Source organism: Carassius carassius, chromosome 1, assembly GCF_963082965.1.
Source record: "Carassius carassius chromosome 1, fCarCar2.1, whole genome shotgun sequence".
In the NCBI taxonomy this organism is placed as follows: Eukaryota; Metazoa; Chordata; class Actinopteri; order Cypriniformes; family Cyprinidae; genus Carassius; species Carassius carassius.
This window is the reverse complement of record NC_081755.1, coordinates 4771724-4788838: the sequence shown is the minus strand read 5'-3', so window position 1 is coordinate 4788838 and position 17115 is coordinate 4771724. Positions and strand designations below refer to the sequence as shown.

The following is a 17115-nucleotide window of genomic DNA, read 5'->3' as shown; positions in this document are numbered from 1 at the left end:
GAGGGGCGAGAGAGAGCTAAAGGTCACGCCCAACGTGGGGCTCGAATCCACGACCCTGAGATTAAGAGTCTCATGCTCTACCGACTGAGCTAGCCGGGCGAATGTAGTCAAATGATCAAGGCTGACCGCTGTCTTGATAAGTGCCAAACATTTCATGCGCAAAACAGAGCCTCGCTTCTCGCACAGGCTGACAAAACATCTCGCGGGTAAGGTTGGGGTAAAGCCTAGCGGTAGGCTTAGAGCAGGGGTGTCCCTACTCTATCCTGGAGGTTCCTTGTCCTGCCGAGCTTGGCTCCAAGCACAAAGAAACACACCTGAAGCTGCTGATCCCGCTCTCACCACGTAGACTAGAAACTTCCAGGCAGGTCTGATGGAGCTGGCTGGAGCGAAACTCTACCTGACAGGGGCCCTCCAGGACAGAGTTTGGACACCCCTGGCTTAGACTGTTCTCTGTTTGTTTTAGCCATGCCTGTTGCTGGGCAATACAGATTGAACGAGCAGAGCTCTTGTCCAACAGCCTGAAAGGCTATTAGTTCAGCCAACTCATCAAACGTTCCAGGTATGGAGTTCTGTCTCGCTGTGTGAATACCGTTTGCAAACTCCGACAGCATATGACTGGAAAGCCATTTTGGTGGCATTTTGTGGCGCTCTTAGAGAGAGTTTTGATCAGGACCTGCCTTCACACACAGGCCTCTACCACCCGGAAAACAAAACACGAATACTCCGCAGCAAACTTGAGCTGACACAAGCATTCACTTAGCACCCTTTGTCTTCTTTTAACACAAGACGACTTGCAAAGCTGTTCACTCTCAACAGGGGCTACGGACGCTGCTCCACGCATGCGTCAGCGGACACGTGTGCTAAATTCTGTTCTTGCCGACAAGGCTGTGAAAAGCTTCCTTCGTCCCTGGGTGGGCTCGAACCACCATCCTTTCGGTTAACAGCCGAACGCGGTAGCCTATTGCGCCACAGAGACTGGCGGTGTATGCTCCTATGGGTAACGGTCACAAAACAATTTGAAGCTGGCCGCGTCTCACAGGTTAACTGCAGCACTAGTCCTGTGTCAGCAAACTGAGGTCAAGAGAATGACACCCGTTGGGAGGGGCAAGAGAGAGCTAAAGGGCACGCCCAACGTGGGGCTCGAACCCACGACCCTGAGATTAAGAGTCTCATGCTCTACCGACTGAGCTAGCCGGGAGAATGTAGTCAAATGATCAAGGCTGACCGCTGTTTTGATAAGTGCCAAACATTTCATGCGCAAAACGGAGCCTCGCTTCTCGCACAGCCTGACAAAACATCTCGCGGGTAAGGTTGGGGTAAAGCCTAGTGGTAGGCTTAGAGCAGGGGTGTCCCAACTCTATCCTGGAGGTTCCTTGTCCTGCCGAGCTTGGCTCCAAGCACAAAGAAACACACCTGAAGCTGCTGATCCCGCTCTCACCACGGAGACTAGAAACTTCCAGGCAGGTCTGATGGAGCTAGCTGGAGCGAAACTCTACCTGACAGGGGCCCTCCAGATTAAGAGTCTCATGCTCTACCGACTGAGCTAGCCAGGCGAATGTAGTCAAATGATCAAGGCTGACCGCTGTTTTGATAAGTGCCAAACATTTCATGCGCAAAACGGAGCCTTGCTTCTCGCACAGGCTGACAAAACATCTCGCGGGTAAGGTTGGGGTAAAGCTTAGCGGTAGGCTTAGAGCACGGGTGTCCCTACTCTATCCTGGAGGTTCCTTGTCCTGCCGAGCTTGGCTCCAAGCACAAAGAAACACACCTGAAGCTGCTGATCCCGCTCTCACCACGGAGACTAGAAACTTCCAGGCAGGTCTGATGGAGCTGGCTGGAGCGAAACTCTACCTGACAGGGGCCCTCCAGGACAGAGTTTGGACACCCCTGGCTTAGAGTGTTCTCTGTTTGTTTTAGCCATGCCTGTTGCTGGGCAATACAGATTGAATGAGCAGAGCTCTTGTTCAACAGCCTGAAAGGCTATTAGTTCAGCCAACTCATCAAACGTTCCAGGTATGGAGTTCTGTCTCGCTGTGTGAATACCATTTGCAAACTCCGACAGCATACGACTGGAAAGCCATTTTGGTGGCATTTTGTGGCGCTCCTAGAGGGAGTTTTGATCAGGACCTCCCTTCACACACAGGCCTCTACCACCCGGAAAACAAAACATGAACACTCCGCGTACACGCCACAGCAAACTTAAGCTGACACAAACATTCACTTAGCACCCTTTGTCTTCTTTTAACACAAGACGACTCGCAAAGCTGTTCACTCTCAAAAGGGGCTACGGACGCTGCTCCACGCATGCGTCAGCGGACACGTGTGCTAAATTCTGTGCTTGCCGACAAGGCTGTGAAAAGCTTCCTTCGTCCCTGGGTGGGCTTGAACCACCATCCTTTCGGTTAACAGCCAAACGCGCTAGCCTATTGCGCCACAGAGACTGGCGGTGTATGCTCCTATGGGTAACGGTCACAAAACAATTTAAAGCTGGCCGCGTCTCACAGGTTAACTGCAGCACTAGTCCTGTGTCAGCAAACTGAGGTCAAGAGAATGACACCCGTTGGGAGGGGCGAGAGAGAGCTAAAGGTCACGCCCAACGTGGGGCTCGAACCCACGACCCTGAGATTAAGAGTCTCATGCTCTACCGACTGAGCTAGCCGGGCGAATGTAGTCAAATGATCAAGGCTGACCGCTGTCTTGATAAGTGCCAAACATTTCATGCGCAAAACAGAGCCTCGCTTCTCGCACAGGCTGACAAAACATCTCGCGGGTAAGGTTGGGGTAAAGCCTAGCGGTAGGCTTAGAGCAGGGGTGTCCCAACTCTATCCTGGAGGTTCCTTGTCCTGCTGAGCTTGGCTCCAAGCACAAAGAAACACACCTGAAGCTGCTGATCCCGCTCTCACCCCGTAGACTAGAAACTTCCAGGCAGGTCTGATGGAGCTGGCTGGAGCGAAACTCTACCTGACAGGGGCCCTCCAGGACAGAGTTTGGACACCCCTGGCTTAGACTGTTCTCTGTTTGTTTTAGCCATGCCTGTTGCTGGGCAATACAGATTGAACGAGCAGAGCTCTTGTCCAACAGCCTGAAAGGCTATTAATTCGGCCAACTCATCAAACGTTCCAGGTATGGAGTTCTGTCTCGCTGTGTGAATACCGTTTGCAAACTCCGACAGCATATGACTGGAAAGCCATTTTGGTGGCATTTTGTGGCGCTCTTAGAGAGAGTTTTGATCAGGACCTCCCTTCACACACAGGCCTCTACCACCCGGAAAACAAAACACGAACACTCCGCGTACACGCCACAGCAAACTTGAGCTGACACAAACATTCACTTATCACCCTTAGTCTTCTTTTAACACAAGACGACTCGCAAAGCTGTTCACTCTCAAAAGGGGCTACGGACGCTGCTCCACGCATGCGTCAGCGGACACGTGTGCTAAATTCTGTTCTTGCCGACAAGGCTGTGAAAAGCTTCCTTCGTCCCTGGGTGGGCTCGAACCACCATCCTTTTGGTTAACAGCCAAACGCGCCAGCCTATTGCGCCACAGAGACTGGCGGTGTATGCTCCTATGGGTAATGGTCATAAAACAATTTGAAGCTGGCCGCGTCTCACAGGTTAACTGCAGCACTAGTCCTGTGTCAGCAAACTGAGGTCAAGAGAATGACACCCGTTGGGAGGGGCGAGAGAGAGCTAAAGGTCACACCCAACGTGGGGCTCGAACCCACGACCCTGAGATTAAGAGTCTCATGCTCTACCGACTGAGCTAGCCGGGCGAATGTGGTCAAATGATCAAGGCTGACCGCTGTTTTGATAAGTGCCAAACATTTCATGCGCAAAACGGAGCCTCGCTTCTCGCACAGGCTGACAAAACATCTCGCGGGTAAGGTTGGGGTAAAGCCTAGCGGTAGGCTTAGAGCAGGGGTGTCCCAACTCTATCCTGGAGGTTCCTTGTCCTGCCGAGCTTGGCTCCAAGCACAAAGAAACACACCTGAAGCTGCTGATCCCGCTCTCACCACGTACACTAGAAACTTCCAGGCAGGTCTGATGGAGCTGGCTGGAGCGAAACTCTACCTGACAGGGGCCCTCCAGGACAGAGATTGGACACCCCTGGCTTAGAGTGTTCTCTGTTTGTTTTAGCCATGCCTGTTGCTGGGGAATACAGATTGAACGAGCAGAGCTCTTGTTCAACAGCCTGAAAGGCTATTAGTTCAGCCAACTCATCAAACGTTCCAGGTATGGAGTTCTGTCTCGCTGTGTGAATACCGTTTGCAAACTCCGACAGCATATGACTGGAAAGCCATTTTTGTGGCATTTTGTGGCGCTCTTAGAGAGAGTTTTGATCAGGACCTCCCTTCACACACAGGCCTCTACCACCCGGAAAACAAAACACGAACACTCAGCGTACACGCCACAGCAAACTTGAGCTGACACAAACATTCACTTAGCACCCTTTGTCTTCTTTTAACACAAGACGACTCGCAAAGCTGTTCACTCTCAAAAGGGGCTACGGACGCTGCTCCACGCATGCGTCAGCGGACACGTGTGCTAAATTCTGTTCTTGCCGACAAGGCTGTGAAAAGCTTCCTTCGTCCCTGGGTGGGCTCGAACCACCATCCTTTCGGTTAACAGCCGAACGCGCTAGCCTATTGCGCCACAGAGACTGGCGGTGTATGCTCCTATGGGTAACGGTCACAAAACAATTTGAAGCTGGCCGCGTCTCACAGGTTAACTGCAGCACTAGTCCTGTGTCAGCAAACTGAGGTCAAGAGAATGACACCCGTTGGGAGGGGCGAGAGAGAGCTAAAGGTCACGCCCAACGTGGGGCTCGAACCAACGACCCTGAGATTAAGAGTCTCATGCTCTACCGACTGAGCTAGCCGGGCGAATGTAGTCAAATGATCAAGGCTGACCGCTGTTTTGATAAGTGCCAAACATTTCATGCGCAAAACGGAGCCTCGCTTCTCGCACAGGCTGACAAAACATCTCGCGGGTAAGGTTGGGGTAAAGCCTAGCGGTAGGCTTAGAGCAGGGGTGTCCCAACTCTATCCTGGAGGTTCCTTGTCCTGCCGAGCTTGGCTCCAAGCACAAAGAAACACACCTGAAGCTGCTGATCCCGCTCTCACCACGTAGACTAGAAACTTCCAGGCAGGTCTGATGGAGCTGGCTGGAGCGAAACTCTACCTGACAGGGGCCCTCCAGGACAGAGTTTGGACACCCCTGGCTTAGAGTGTTCTCTGTTTGTTTTAGCCATGCCTGTTGCTGGGGAATACAGATTGAACGAGCAGAGCTCTTGTTCAACAGCCTGAAAGGCTATTAGTTCAGCCAACTCATCAAACGTTCCAGGTATGGAGTTCTGTCTCGCTGTGTGAATACCATTTGCAAACTCCGACAGCATACGACTGGAAAGCCATTTTGGTGGCATTTTGTGGCGCTCCTAGAGGGAGTTTTGATCAGGACCTCCCTTCACACACAGGCCTCTACCACCCGGAAAACAAAACATGAACACTCCGCGTACACGCCACAGCAAACTTAAGCTGACACAAACATTCACTTAAAACCCTTTGTCTTCTTTTAACACAAGACGACTCGCAAAGCTGTTCACTCTCAAAAGGGGCTACGAACGCTGCTCCACGCATGCGTCAGCGGACACGTGTGCTAAATTCTGTGCTTGCCGACATGGCTGTGAAAAGCTTCTTTCGTCCCTGGGTGGGCTTGAACCACCATCCTTTCGGTTAACAGCCGAACGCGCTAGCCTATTGCGCCACAGAGATTGGCGGTGTCTGCTCCTGTGGGTAACGGTCACAAAACAATTTGAAGCTGGGCGCGTCTCACAGGTTAACTGCAAAACTAGTCCTGCGTAAGCAATCTGAGTTCAAGAGAATGACACCCGTTGGGAGGGGCGAGAGAGAGCTATAGGGGCACGCCCAACGTGTGGCTAAACCCACGACCCTGAGATTAAGAATCTCATGTTCTACCGACTGAGCTAGCCGTACGAATGTAGTCAAATGATCAAGGCTGACTGCTGTTTTGATAAGTGCCAAACATTTCATGCGCAAAACAGAGCCTCGCTTCTCGCACAGGCTGACAAAACATCCCGCGGGTAAGGTTGGGGTAAAGCCTAGCGGTAGGCTTAGAGCACGGGTGTCCCTACTCTATCCTGGAGGTTCCTTGTCCTGCCGAGCTTGGCTCCAAGCACAAAGAAACACACCTTAAGCTGCTGATCCCGCTCTCACCACGGAGACTAGAAACTTCCAGGCAGGTCTGATGGAGCTGGCTGGAGCGAAACTCTACCTGACAGGGGCCCTCCAGGACAGAGTTTGGACACCCCTGGCTTAGACTGTTCTCTGTTTGTTTTAGCCATGCCTGTTGCTGGGCAATACAGATTGAACGAGCAGAGCTCTTGTCCAACAGCCTGAAAGGCTATTAATTCGGCCAACTCATCAAACGTTCCAGGTATGGAGTTCTGTCTCGCTGTGTGAATACCGTTTGCAAACTCCGACAGCATATGACTGGAAAGCCATTTTGGTGGCATTTTGTGGCGCTCTTAGAGAGAGTTTTGATCAGGACCTCCCTTCACACACAGGCCTCTACCACCCGGAAAACAAAACACGAACACTCCGCGTACACGCCACAGCAAACTTGAGCTGACACAAACATTCACTTATCACCCTTAGTCTTCTTTTAACACAAGACGACTCGCAAAGCTGTTCACTCTCAAAAGGGGCTACGGACGCTGCTCCACGCATCCGTCAGCGGACACGTGTGCTAAATTCTGTTCTTGCCGACAAGGCTGTGAAAAGCTTCCTTCGTCCCTGGGTGGGCTCGAACCACCATCCTTTTGGTTAACAGCCGAACGCACCAGCCTATTGCGCCACAGAGACTGGCGGTGTATGCTCCTATGGGTAACGGTCACAAAACAATTTGAAGCTGGCCGCGGCTCACAGGTTAACTGCAGCACTAGTCCTGTGTCAGCAAACTGAGGTCAAGAGAATGACACCCGTTGGGAGGGGCGAGAGAGAGCTAAAGGTCACACCCAACGTGGGGCTCGAACCCACGACCCTGAGATTAAGAGTCTCATGCTCTACCGACTGAGCTAGCCGGGCGAATGTGGTCAAATGATCAAGGCTGACCGCTGTTTTGATAAGTGCCAAACATTTCATGCGCAAAACGGAGCCTCGCTTCTCGCACAGGCTGACAAAACATCTCGCGGGTAAGGTTGGGGTAAAGCCTAGCGGTAGGCTTAGAGCAGGGGTGTCCCAACTCTATCCTGGAGGTTCCTTGTCCTGCCGAGCTTGGCTCCAAGCACAAAGAAACACACCTGAAGCTGCTGATCCCGCTCTCACCACGTACACTAGAAACTTCCAGGCAGGTCTGATGGAGCTGGCTGGAGCGAAACTCTACCTGACAGGGGCCCTCCAGGACAGAGATTGGACACCCCTGGCTTAGAGTGTTCTCTGTTTGTTTTAGCCATGCCTGTTGCTGGGGAATACAGATTGAACGAGCAGAGCTCTTGTTCAACAGCCTGAAAGGCTATTAGTTCAGCCAACTCATCAAACGTTCCAGGTATGGAGTTCTGTCTCGCTGTGTGAATACCGTTTGCAAACTCCGACAGCATATGACTGGAAAGCCATTTTTGTGGCATTTTGTGGCGCTCTTAGAGAGAGTTTTGATCAGGACCTCCCTTCACACACAGGCCTCTACCACCCGGAAAACAAAACACGAACACTCAGCGTACACGCCACAGCAAACTTGAGCTGACACAAACATTCACTTAGCACCCTTTGTCTTCTTTTAACACAAGACGACTCGCAAAGCTGTTCACTCTCAAAAGGGGCTACGGACGCTGCTCCACGCATGCGTCAGCGGACACGTGTGCTAAATTCTGTTCTTGCCGACAAGGCTGTGAAAAGCTTCCTTCGTCCCTGGGTGGGCTCGAACCACCATCCTTTCGGTTAACAGCCGAACGCGCTAGCCTATTGCGCCACAGAGACTGGCGGTGTATGCTCCTATGGGTAACGGTCACAAAACAATTTGAAGCTGGCCGCGTCTCACAGGTTAACTGCAGCACTAGTCCTGTGTCAGCAAACTGAGGTCAAGAGAATGACACCCGTTGGGAGGGGCGAGAGAGAGCTAAAGGTCACGCCCAACGTGGGGCTCGAACCAACGACCCTGAGATTAAGAGTCTCATGCTCTACCGACTGAGCTAGCCGGGCGAATGTAGTCAAATGATCAAGGCTGACCGCTGTTTTGATAAGTGCCAAACATTTCATGCGCAAAACGGAGCCTCGCTTCTCGCACAGGCTGACAAAACATCTCGCGGGTAAGGTTGGGGTAAAGCCTAGCGGTAGGCTTAGAGCAGGGGTGTCCCAACTCTATCCTGGAGGTTCCTTGTCCTGCCGAGCTTGGCTCCAAGCACAAAGAAACACACCTGAAGCTGCTGATCCCGCTCTCACCACGTAGACTAGAAACTTCCAGGCAGGTCTGATGGAGCTGGCTGGAGCGAAACTCTACCTGACAGGGGCCCTCCAGGACAGAGTTTGGACACCCCTGGCTTAGAGTGTTCTCTGTTTGTTTTAGCCATGCCTGTTGCTGGGGAATACAGATTGAACGAGCAGAGCTCTTGTTCAACAGCCTGAAAGGCTATTAGTTCAGCCAACTCATCAAACGTTCCAGGTATGGAGTTCTGTCTCGCTGTGTGAATACCATTTGCAAACTCCGACAGCATACGACTGGAAAGCCATTTTGGTGGCATTTTGTGGCGCTCCTAGAGGGAGTTTTGATCAGGACCTCCCTTCACACACAGGCCTCTACCACCCGGAAAACAAAACATGAACACTCCGCGTACACGCCACAGCAAACTTAAGCTGACACAAACATTCACTTAAAACCCTTTGTCTTCTTTTAACACAAGACGACTCGCAAAGCTGTTCACTCTCAAAAGGGGCTACGGACGCTGCTCCACGCATGCGTCAGCGGACACGTGTGCTAAATTCTGTGCTTGCCGACATGGCTGTGAAAAGCTTCTTTCGTCCCTGGGTGGGCTTGAACCACCATCCTTTCGGTTAACAGCCGAACGCGCTAGCCTATTGCGCCACAGAGACTGGCGGTGTCTGCTCCTGTGGGTAACGGTCACAAAACAATTTGAAGCTGGGCGCGTCTCACAGGTTAACTGCAAAACTAGTCCTGCGTAAGCAATCTGAGTTCAAGAGAATGACACCCGTTGGGAGGGGCGAGAGAGAGCTATAGGGGCACGCCCAACGTGTGGCTAAACCCACGACCCTGAGATTAAGAATCTCATGCTCTACCGACTGAGCTAGCCGGACGAATGTAGTCAAATGATCAAGGCTGACTGCTGTTTTGATAAGTGCCAAACATTTCATGCGCAAAACGGAGCCTCGCTTCTCGCACAGGCTGACAAAACATCCCGCGGGTAAGGTTGGGGTAAAGCCTAGCGGTAGGCTTAGAGCACGGGTGTCCCTACTCTATCCTGGAGGTTCCTTGTCCTGCCGAGCTTGGCTCCAAGCACAAAGAAACACACCTGAAGCTGCTGATCCCGCTCTCACCACGGAGACTAGAAACTTCCAGGCAGGTCTGATGGAGCTGGCTGGAGCGAAAAGCTGGGGAACAATAGTCTGTTTGAGGAGGGGGAGAAGGAAAAAGAAGGGGAAGAAGGGGAAGAAGGAAAAAGAAAGAAAAAGAGAAGGAAAAAAAGAAAAAGGAAAGGAAAGGGAAGGGAAAGGGAAAAGGTAAACCCACCTTTCACACTTCTGTGTGATTTTTGGTAGATCGGTATTCATATATTATAGAAAATTGCCTTTTTATATATTTCATGGGCAAATCACTGACGTGAATGACATCGGTTCGAGTCCCACCTCGGACAAGGTTGAAATCACCCAATATATTTTCTAATCTTTCCTTAATGAATGAACACATATGTAAACATTTCATGTGCTTTTATGCCTTAACAGTTATTTTATAAAAACATATTTTTCATTGTATGGATACATGTTAAAATGTATTTATTAAATGATAATATGTGGTTTCTTGAAATGTATTATTTGTTTTATTATTTCACCATTGAATATAAGAATCTTTAATATCTTTTTTAAATTACTCTTTTTCTAACTGAACTATATTTATTTTTGCTTACTGTTGAAGATGCTCTGTATCAAATTGCGCGCCACAGTATGAATGCTGATTCGCGATTGGTCTTTACATTATTGTGGTATCGTCATTGGCCAAGAAGGATCTGTCAATCTAATTCGTTCTATGATGAAATTCGATTGTGAATCCAAGGTCATATCATATCTATCCAAGGTCATATATATCATATTGCGATATCATATGATGATATGGAATTTCAAATGGTTTCATATGTTTATTTTATTGTTTTTACAATTCTGTCCCTTTCTTGTAATTTTAATGCTTTGTTGCAATACAAATAATTAAAATAAGAATTTGATACTACTACTGCATATAATAAATAATAATAAACCTTTATATCAAAGAAATGTTTCTACCAATCACTTCTCACATCCCGTGGACCTGTCTGCTATACAGTTCTGTCCCTTTCTTGTAATTTTAATGCTTTGATGCAATAAGAATAAAAATAAGAATGTGATACTATTACTGCTTATAATAATAATAAACCTTTATATCAAAGAAATGTTTCTGACACTCACTTCTCACACCCTGTGGATCTGTCTGGAATACCATTATGTCCCTTTCTTGTAATTTTAATATCTGTGTGAGTTTGTAAAAAGTTTTCCAGATAGGTTTGATAGAAAAAAGCCAAAGGATACTGTTGTAGAAATAAAGTTCTTTTTATTTTTTTATTTACAAACACCTCCTTCTCTCTCACATAAACACACCCTCACAAGCATACACACGCGCGCACGCACGCACACACACACACACACACACACACACACACACACACACACACACACACACACACACACACACACACACACACACACACACAGTATATAACAGGTTGTGGACTATATACAAACAAAAAAGCTTTAAGCTTACATAGTCTCATATGGGGTAAATGAACAAATTTAAAAAGCAAATGAACAAATTAGCTTCATGGAGGGTGAACAAATGACCCTAACGGAGGCGTACACACACACGCACACACACATGTAGCATTTTGAAATAAACAAATTATTTTTTTTTTATCTGCCCTCTTCTTCTTCATCTCCTCCATCCACTGGTCAAGTGGCATAACAGCAGTCTGGGGACAGTAAATGTGGCCATAATACTGGCTGTGGCCAGTATCTTTGTTGCGGGGCTGGTGGCACACACTGCACTTGTTTTTGTCCACAGTGCGGACGTAGGGCCTCCGAGCAGGTGGTGGGGAGGGAATGGGGCCAGCAGGAGCAATCTGCCGGACGGCAGGAACTGGAGCTGGACACAAAAACACAAACGGGCCAAAGGCAGGACTGGGGTTGGGGATGACAGGTGAAGGAGCAGAAACAGGTGTTTGGACAATGGGGGCAAATGCAGGACTGGGGTTGGGGACAACAGGTAAAGGGGCAGAATCAGCAGGGAACAACTGCCTTGGCTGGAAAACTTTTGGAGGAGGGGGGTGCGTAGCTGGAACTGCAGACTTTCGCTTGTCCACTGCCTTTCCCACTGTGCTTTCAGGCAAGTGGTAGCGGTGTTGGGGACCAGGCTGTAGGGGTGCTGCAGTGGGGCGAATCTGTCCAGGTGGGAGAGGCCTAGCAGCAATAGGAATGGGGGCTGGCAAGTTAACACCCTGAAGCAGGATGGCACATTCTTGCCTCTTCAGCCGCTTGTTGTGCCACTGAGTTAAGGTTGTTTGATTCACCTCAAACAATTGCAGGGTGGTATTCTCCATCACAGTCCCATTGCCCAGGACCAGCTGCCGGATCTTACTGTAGTCCCTCAGAATTAGAGTCCATCTTGTTACGGCATGATTTCCCAATTTTTTGGGGCTCCTGTGAATATCACACAGTTTAACAAAGATAGACTCTACCAGGCGGCAACAGTCTGGCCACTGGGCAGGGGATCCTGTTGACCCAAGGACACAACGGGTCATGCTGTCCACACCAGGCGTGAATTCAGGCTTGGTTTTTGAGCACCTGAAGCGTCCTGTTGTAAGACGCACCTGGTGCCGGGCAGCGTACGCCACTCTCTGCTGGTCATACGGAAGCAGGCTTTGCCATAGGACAATGATGGTACTGGCCTGCTGGTGGCTCAGAGTTTGCCCAGTTTCCACCCTAAGCCCCACCAAGTAGCCTGCCAGGTTGTCCACTTTCTCTATCCCTGGTACACTGCGCTCATCCACAGCCTGGTAAAATATAAGAGTAAATCAATGTTAAAAAGATACAATATTACAATATTACACAACCATCACAATGTACTTGTCACAAAAAGTCTTACCAGCGGTTGCTCAGGCACTGGTTGCACTGCTGGAGGAGCAGTGGCTGCAGCGACAGCGACAGCGACAGTGAGAGTGGTCGGGAGAGGAAGGATGGAGGCGTGGGTGGTCGTGGCAGAGGATGGACCAGAGGCGGCGTTGGTGGTTGTGGCGGATGGACCAGAGGCGGCGTAGGTGGTCGTGGCGGATGGACCAGAGGCGGCGTAGGTGGTTGTGGCGGATGGACCAGAGGCGGCGTAGGTGGTCGTGGCGGATGGACCAGAGGCGGTGTGGGTGGTTGTGGCAGAGGATGGACCAGAGGCGGCGTAGGTGGTTGTGGCGGATGGACCAGAGGCGGCGTAGGTGGTCGTGGCGGATGGACCAGAGGCGGTGTGGGTGGTTGTAGCAGAGGATGGACCAGAGGCGGCGTAGGTGGTTGTGGCGGATGGACCAGAGGCGGCGTAGGTGGTCGTGGCGGATGGACCAGAGGCGGTGTGGGTGGTTGTGGCAGAGGATGGACCAGAGGCGGCGTAGGTGGTCGTGGCAGATGGACCAGAGGGAACCCTGGTCATCCAGTTGAAAGACTGGAAAAAAGGGGGGAAAAAACATGTTTATGGAATTTAATCTATCTTTTTTACTTTGCTTTTTTATTAATCTATTTACTCTTTAGATTGTATTAATGTATTTAGTTTGTTTCTATTTCTCTTTTCATTGCGCTATACAAATAAAGTATATTATATATTATATATATAATATATATATATTATATTATATATATAATATATACTATTATATATTATATATATAATAGTGCAATACAAATAATACTACTTGTACTGTTATTATTAAGAATAGTTACCAGTTGTTGATTAGGTGCTGCTGTGGTGGTGTTAGCAGACCCAGTCTGGACAGAGGCAGGAGTGCTGGCTACGCTGGTCGTGGTGGGTGATGAGCCAGGGGACAGGTCCAGCACCTCAATAGTGGGATCCAGGTTAAGGTCCAAACTGACATCTCCGAATCCCTCATCCTCCAACTCCTCCTCCGTGCCCACATCCTCCAACATCTGTTCTGTCGCCTCAGAGTCAGGATCCACGTCCTGCATGGCCTGCCCTGTTTGACGGTACAGGTAATCTATACCTATGAGTTCACCTGGGACAGACAGGAGAACACAGTAGAGGGAAATCAGTTTTCAGAAAATTAATATAAATATTCTATTTTTATGCAATATAAAAAGCAATTTAAAGCTAAAACTCACCAGTATAGACAGATGGTGGCTGAAAAGATGGTACAAGCTGTCTTCCAAGTACCTTAACACTGTGGGTGTTGACACAGTGCACCAGGTCCCCGGAGTAGCTTAACAGGGAGGGAGGTGTGCCTGCCAGAGATGCCATTTTACGGTCCTGATTCCACCTGTTCAGACCTTCCAGGAGGTACAGCTGGAAATTTAAGCTGTTGGCGCTTGTTCCTTTAGATAAGATCAATAACCTTACATTACTTTTTTTGTGCTATGCTATTTGAAAGACATTCATTGTGTCACCCTTAATATTTCTGATGAATAAAAATCAGATTATTACATACCATTTCGATTACATAGGCTTACAATTAGCCCACATTATGATTATTATCGATTATAGCTCACTTAAACAACACAAGCCCCATATTACGTCATAAAACGTCATGTTAATGTTAATAAAGGCACAGTTTTATGCCTATGTATTGAATTACAGATGCAATGAACAGACAATGAACAGACAAAATTATTTTACCTCAGGTAAAAACTGGTGCCCAATACTATAGGCTAATTAACATTATGCATAATTCAGCCATATAGCGGTACGAGGTATAATCTAACGTTATATGATAGGCTAGCTATTTTTAGCCAGTGTATAATTTATTAATACATAGTACCTCAGTGTATACTATATTAATACATAGTACCTCGGTGTATTATATATTTCTGTAATACATATAATATATGAATACATAGTACCTCAGTGTATTATATATGAATACATAGTACCTCAGTGTATTATATATTAGTACATAGTACCTCAGTGTATAATATATTAATACATAGTACCTCAGTGTATTATATATGAATACATAGTTAGTACCTCAGTGTACTATATATTAATACATAGTACCTCAGTGTATAATATATTAATACATAGTTAGTACCTCAGTGTATTATATATTAATACATAGTACCTCAGTGTATAATATATTAATACATAGTAGTAGCAGTCACATTTAGTAGCATACAATCATATTAAGATTATTATCAGTTGGTAAACACAAAGTCTCCTGTTATAACAGGTGCAACACCTGAATACAACACAAAACTCATTCATTCATATTAAATCATTGTCTGTGTTAAAAGTGGACACAATATCAGGTGTAGTACCAATGTTATAACAATGTAAACCATTCGTTTCTCTCTGTCGAAAATACGTTTCAGCTAAGTTAACGTTAATGCTAACATTACTCCATTCATTCATTCATTCATTCATTCATTCTTAGCTAAGTTAGTTAACGTTAGCAGACTAAACAAAGCAACAACGTCGACGTCTTACCTAACACAATCTGACAATGTTGTAAGTTACAAGTTTATTTAAGAAAAAACTATTAATTAAATATAGTTAATTAAATAGATAAATCTTACCTCAGTGTCACCGTCAACGTCTTACCTAAAACAATGTAACGTAGTTAAAAGTTTATTTTAAATATATATATATATTTCCAAAAATAACTCTATAAATAAAAATAGTATTTATTGATTCGCTGTGAGCGATAACTGTGGACTTATGCGCATGCTCCGCCAATGATGGAAAGGGCCACGGTGATTGGCTGTCTTAAAATGTAAAAGATGGACATGCAGAGACCTGATTGGCTGTCGTAAAATGTAAAAGATGGAAATGCTGAGATCTGATGGGCTGCAAAAGATGGACATGCAGAGACGTGATTTGTCGAAATTAGACAGACGAACTGTCTCCCGGCACCGCTAGCCGGGCGAATGTAGTCAAATGATCAAGGCTGACCGCTGTTTTGATAAGTGCCAAACATTTCATGCGCAAAACAGAGCCTCGCTTCTCGCACAGGCTGACAAAACATCTCGCGGGTAAGGTTGGGGTAAAGCCTAGCGGTAGGCTTAGAGCAGGGGTGTCCCAACTCTATCCTGGAGGTTCCTTGTCCTGCCGAGCTTGGCTCCAAGCACAAAGAAACACACCTGAAGCTGCTGATCCCGCTCTCACCACGTACACTAGAAACTTCCAGGCAGGTCTGATGGAGCTGGCTGGAGCGAAACTCTACCTGACAGGGGCCCTCCAGGACAGAGTTTGGACACCCCTGGCTTAGAGTGTTCTCTGTTTGTTTTAGCCATGCCTGTTGCTGGGGAATACAGATTGAACGAGCAGAGCTCTTGTTCAACAGCCTGAAAGGCTATTAGTTCAGCCAACTCATCAAACGTTCCAGGTATGGAGTTCTGTCTCGCTGTGTGAATACCGTTTGCAAACTCCGACAGCATATGACTGGAAAGCCATTTTTGTGGCATTTTGTGGCGCTCTTAGAGAGAGTTTTGATCAGGACCTCCCTTCACACACAGGCCTCTACCACCCGGAAAACAAAACACGAACACTCAGCGTACACGCCACAGCAAACTTGAGCTGACACAAACATTCACTTAGCACCCTTTGTCTTCTTTTAACACAAGACGACTCGCAAAGCTGTTCACTCTCAAAAGGGGCTACGGACGCTGCTCCACGCATGCGTCAGCGGACACGTGTGCTAAATTCTGTTCTTGCCGACAAGGCTGTGAAAAGCTTCCTTCGTCCCTGGGTGGGCTCGAACCACCATCCTTTCGGTTAACAGCCGAACGCGCTAGCCTATTGCGCCACAGAGACTGGCGGTGTATGCTCCTATGGGTAACGGTCACAAAACAATTTGAAGCTGGCCGCGTCTCACAGGTTAACTGCAGCACTAGTCCTGTGTCAGCAAACTGAGGTCAAGAGAATGACACCCGTTGGGAGGGGCGAGAGAGAGCTAAAGGTCACGCCCAACGTGGGGCTCGAACCCACGACCCTGAGATTAAGAGTCTCATGCTCTACCGACTGAGCTAGCCGGGCGAATGTAGTCAAATGATCAAGGCTGACCGCTGTTTTGATAAGTGCCAAACATTTCATGCGCAAAACGGAGCCTCGCTTCTCGCACAGGCTGACAAAACATCTCGCGGGTAAGGTTGGGGTAAAGCCTAGCGGTAGGCTTAGAGCAGGGGTGTCCCAACTCTATCCTGGAGGTTCCTTGTCCTGCCGAGCTTGGCTCCAAGCACAAAGAAACACACCTGAAGCTGCTGATCCCGCTCTCACCACGTAGACTAGAAACTTCCAGGCAGGTCTGATGGAGCTGGCTGGAGCGAAACTCTACCTGACAGGGGCCCTCCAGGACAGAGTTTGGACACCCCTGGCTTAGAGTGTTCTCTGTTTGTTTTAGCCATGCCTGTTGCTGGGGAATACAGATTGAACGAGCAGAGCTCTTGTTCAACAGCCTGAAAGGCTATTAGTTCAGCCAACTCATCAAACGTTCCAGGTATGGAGTTCTGTCTCGCTGTGTGAATACCATTTGCAAACTCCGACAGCATACGACTGGAAAGCCATTTTGGTGGCATTTTGTGGCGCTCCTAGAGGGAGTTTTGATCAGGACCTCCCTTCACACACAGGCCTCTACCACCCGGA

The 17115-nt window shown here is 48.3% G+C and overlaps 16 non-coding genes across 16 annotated transcripts; all 16 read right to left on the bottom strand.

Annotated features, from left to right (window-relative positions):
• Positions 1-26: 26 nt before the first annotated feature.
• On the bottom strand, positions 27-99 carry trnak-cuu (transfer RNA lysine (anticodon CUU)). Its single transcript has one exon. It is a non-coding gene; the product is annotated as a tRNA-Lys (tRNA).
• An 803-nt stretch (positions 100-902) lies between these two features.
• trnan-guu (transfer RNA asparagine (anticodon GUU)) lies at positions 903-976 on the bottom strand. The gene has a single exon. It is a non-coding gene; the product is annotated as a tRNA-Asn (tRNA).
• Positions 977-1125: 149 nt separating this feature from the next.
• Positions 1126-1198, bottom strand: trnak-cuu (transfer RNA lysine (anticodon CUU)). Its single transcript has one exon. It is a non-coding gene; the product is annotated as a tRNA-Lys (tRNA).
• A 1169-nt stretch (positions 1199-2367) lies between these two features.
• On the bottom strand, positions 2368-2441 carry trnan-guu (transfer RNA asparagine (anticodon GUU)). The gene has a single exon. It is a non-coding gene; the product is annotated as a tRNA-Asn (tRNA).
• A 149-nt stretch (positions 2442-2590) lies between these two features.
• On the bottom strand, positions 2591-2663 carry trnak-cuu (transfer RNA lysine (anticodon CUU)). Its single transcript has one exon. It is a non-coding gene; the product is annotated as a tRNA-Lys (tRNA).
• Positions 2664-3477: 814 nt separating this feature from the next.
• trnan-guu (transfer RNA asparagine (anticodon GUU)) lies at positions 3478-3551 on the bottom strand. Its single transcript has one exon. It is a non-coding gene; the product is annotated as a tRNA-Asn (tRNA).
• Positions 3552-3700: 149 nt separating this feature from the next.
• Positions 3701-3773, bottom strand: trnak-cuu (transfer RNA lysine (anticodon CUU)). Its single transcript has one exon. It is a non-coding gene; the product is annotated as a tRNA-Lys (tRNA).
• An 814-nt stretch (positions 3774-4587) lies between these two features.
• On the bottom strand, positions 4588-4661 carry trnan-guu (transfer RNA asparagine (anticodon GUU)). The gene has a single exon. It is a non-coding gene; the product is annotated as a tRNA-Asn (tRNA).
• A 149-nt stretch (positions 4662-4810) lies between these two features.
• trnak-cuu (transfer RNA lysine (anticodon CUU)) lies at positions 4811-4883 on the bottom strand. The gene has a single exon. It is a non-coding gene; the product is annotated as a tRNA-Lys (tRNA).
• An 814-nt stretch (positions 4884-5697) lies between these two features.
• Positions 5698-5771, bottom strand: trnan-guu (transfer RNA asparagine (anticodon GUU)). The gene has a single exon. It is a non-coding gene; the product is annotated as a tRNA-Asn (tRNA).
• Positions 5772-7030: 1259 nt separating this feature from the next.
• On the bottom strand, positions 7031-7103 carry trnak-cuu (transfer RNA lysine (anticodon CUU)). Its single transcript has one exon. It is a non-coding gene; the product is annotated as a tRNA-Lys (tRNA).
• Positions 7104-7917: 814 nt separating this feature from the next.
• On the bottom strand, positions 7918-7991 carry trnan-guu (transfer RNA asparagine (anticodon GUU)). The gene has a single exon. It is a non-coding gene; the product is annotated as a tRNA-Asn (tRNA).
• A 149-nt stretch (positions 7992-8140) lies between these two features.
• trnak-cuu (transfer RNA lysine (anticodon CUU)) lies at positions 8141-8213 on the bottom strand. Its single transcript has one exon. It is a non-coding gene; the product is annotated as a tRNA-Lys (tRNA).
• Positions 8214-9027: 814 nt separating this feature from the next.
• trnan-guu (transfer RNA asparagine (anticodon GUU)) lies at positions 9028-9101 on the bottom strand. The gene has a single exon. It is a non-coding gene; the product is annotated as a tRNA-Asn (tRNA).
• Positions 9102-16213: 7112 nt separating this feature from the next.
• Positions 16214-16287, bottom strand: trnan-guu (transfer RNA asparagine (anticodon GUU)). The gene has a single exon. It is a non-coding gene; the product is annotated as a tRNA-Asn (tRNA).
• Positions 16288-16436: 149 nt separating this feature from the next.
• trnak-cuu (transfer RNA lysine (anticodon CUU)) lies at positions 16437-16509 on the bottom strand. The gene has a single exon. It is a non-coding gene; the product is annotated as a tRNA-Lys (tRNA).
• Between the last annotated feature and the right edge of the window lie 606 nt (positions 16510-17115).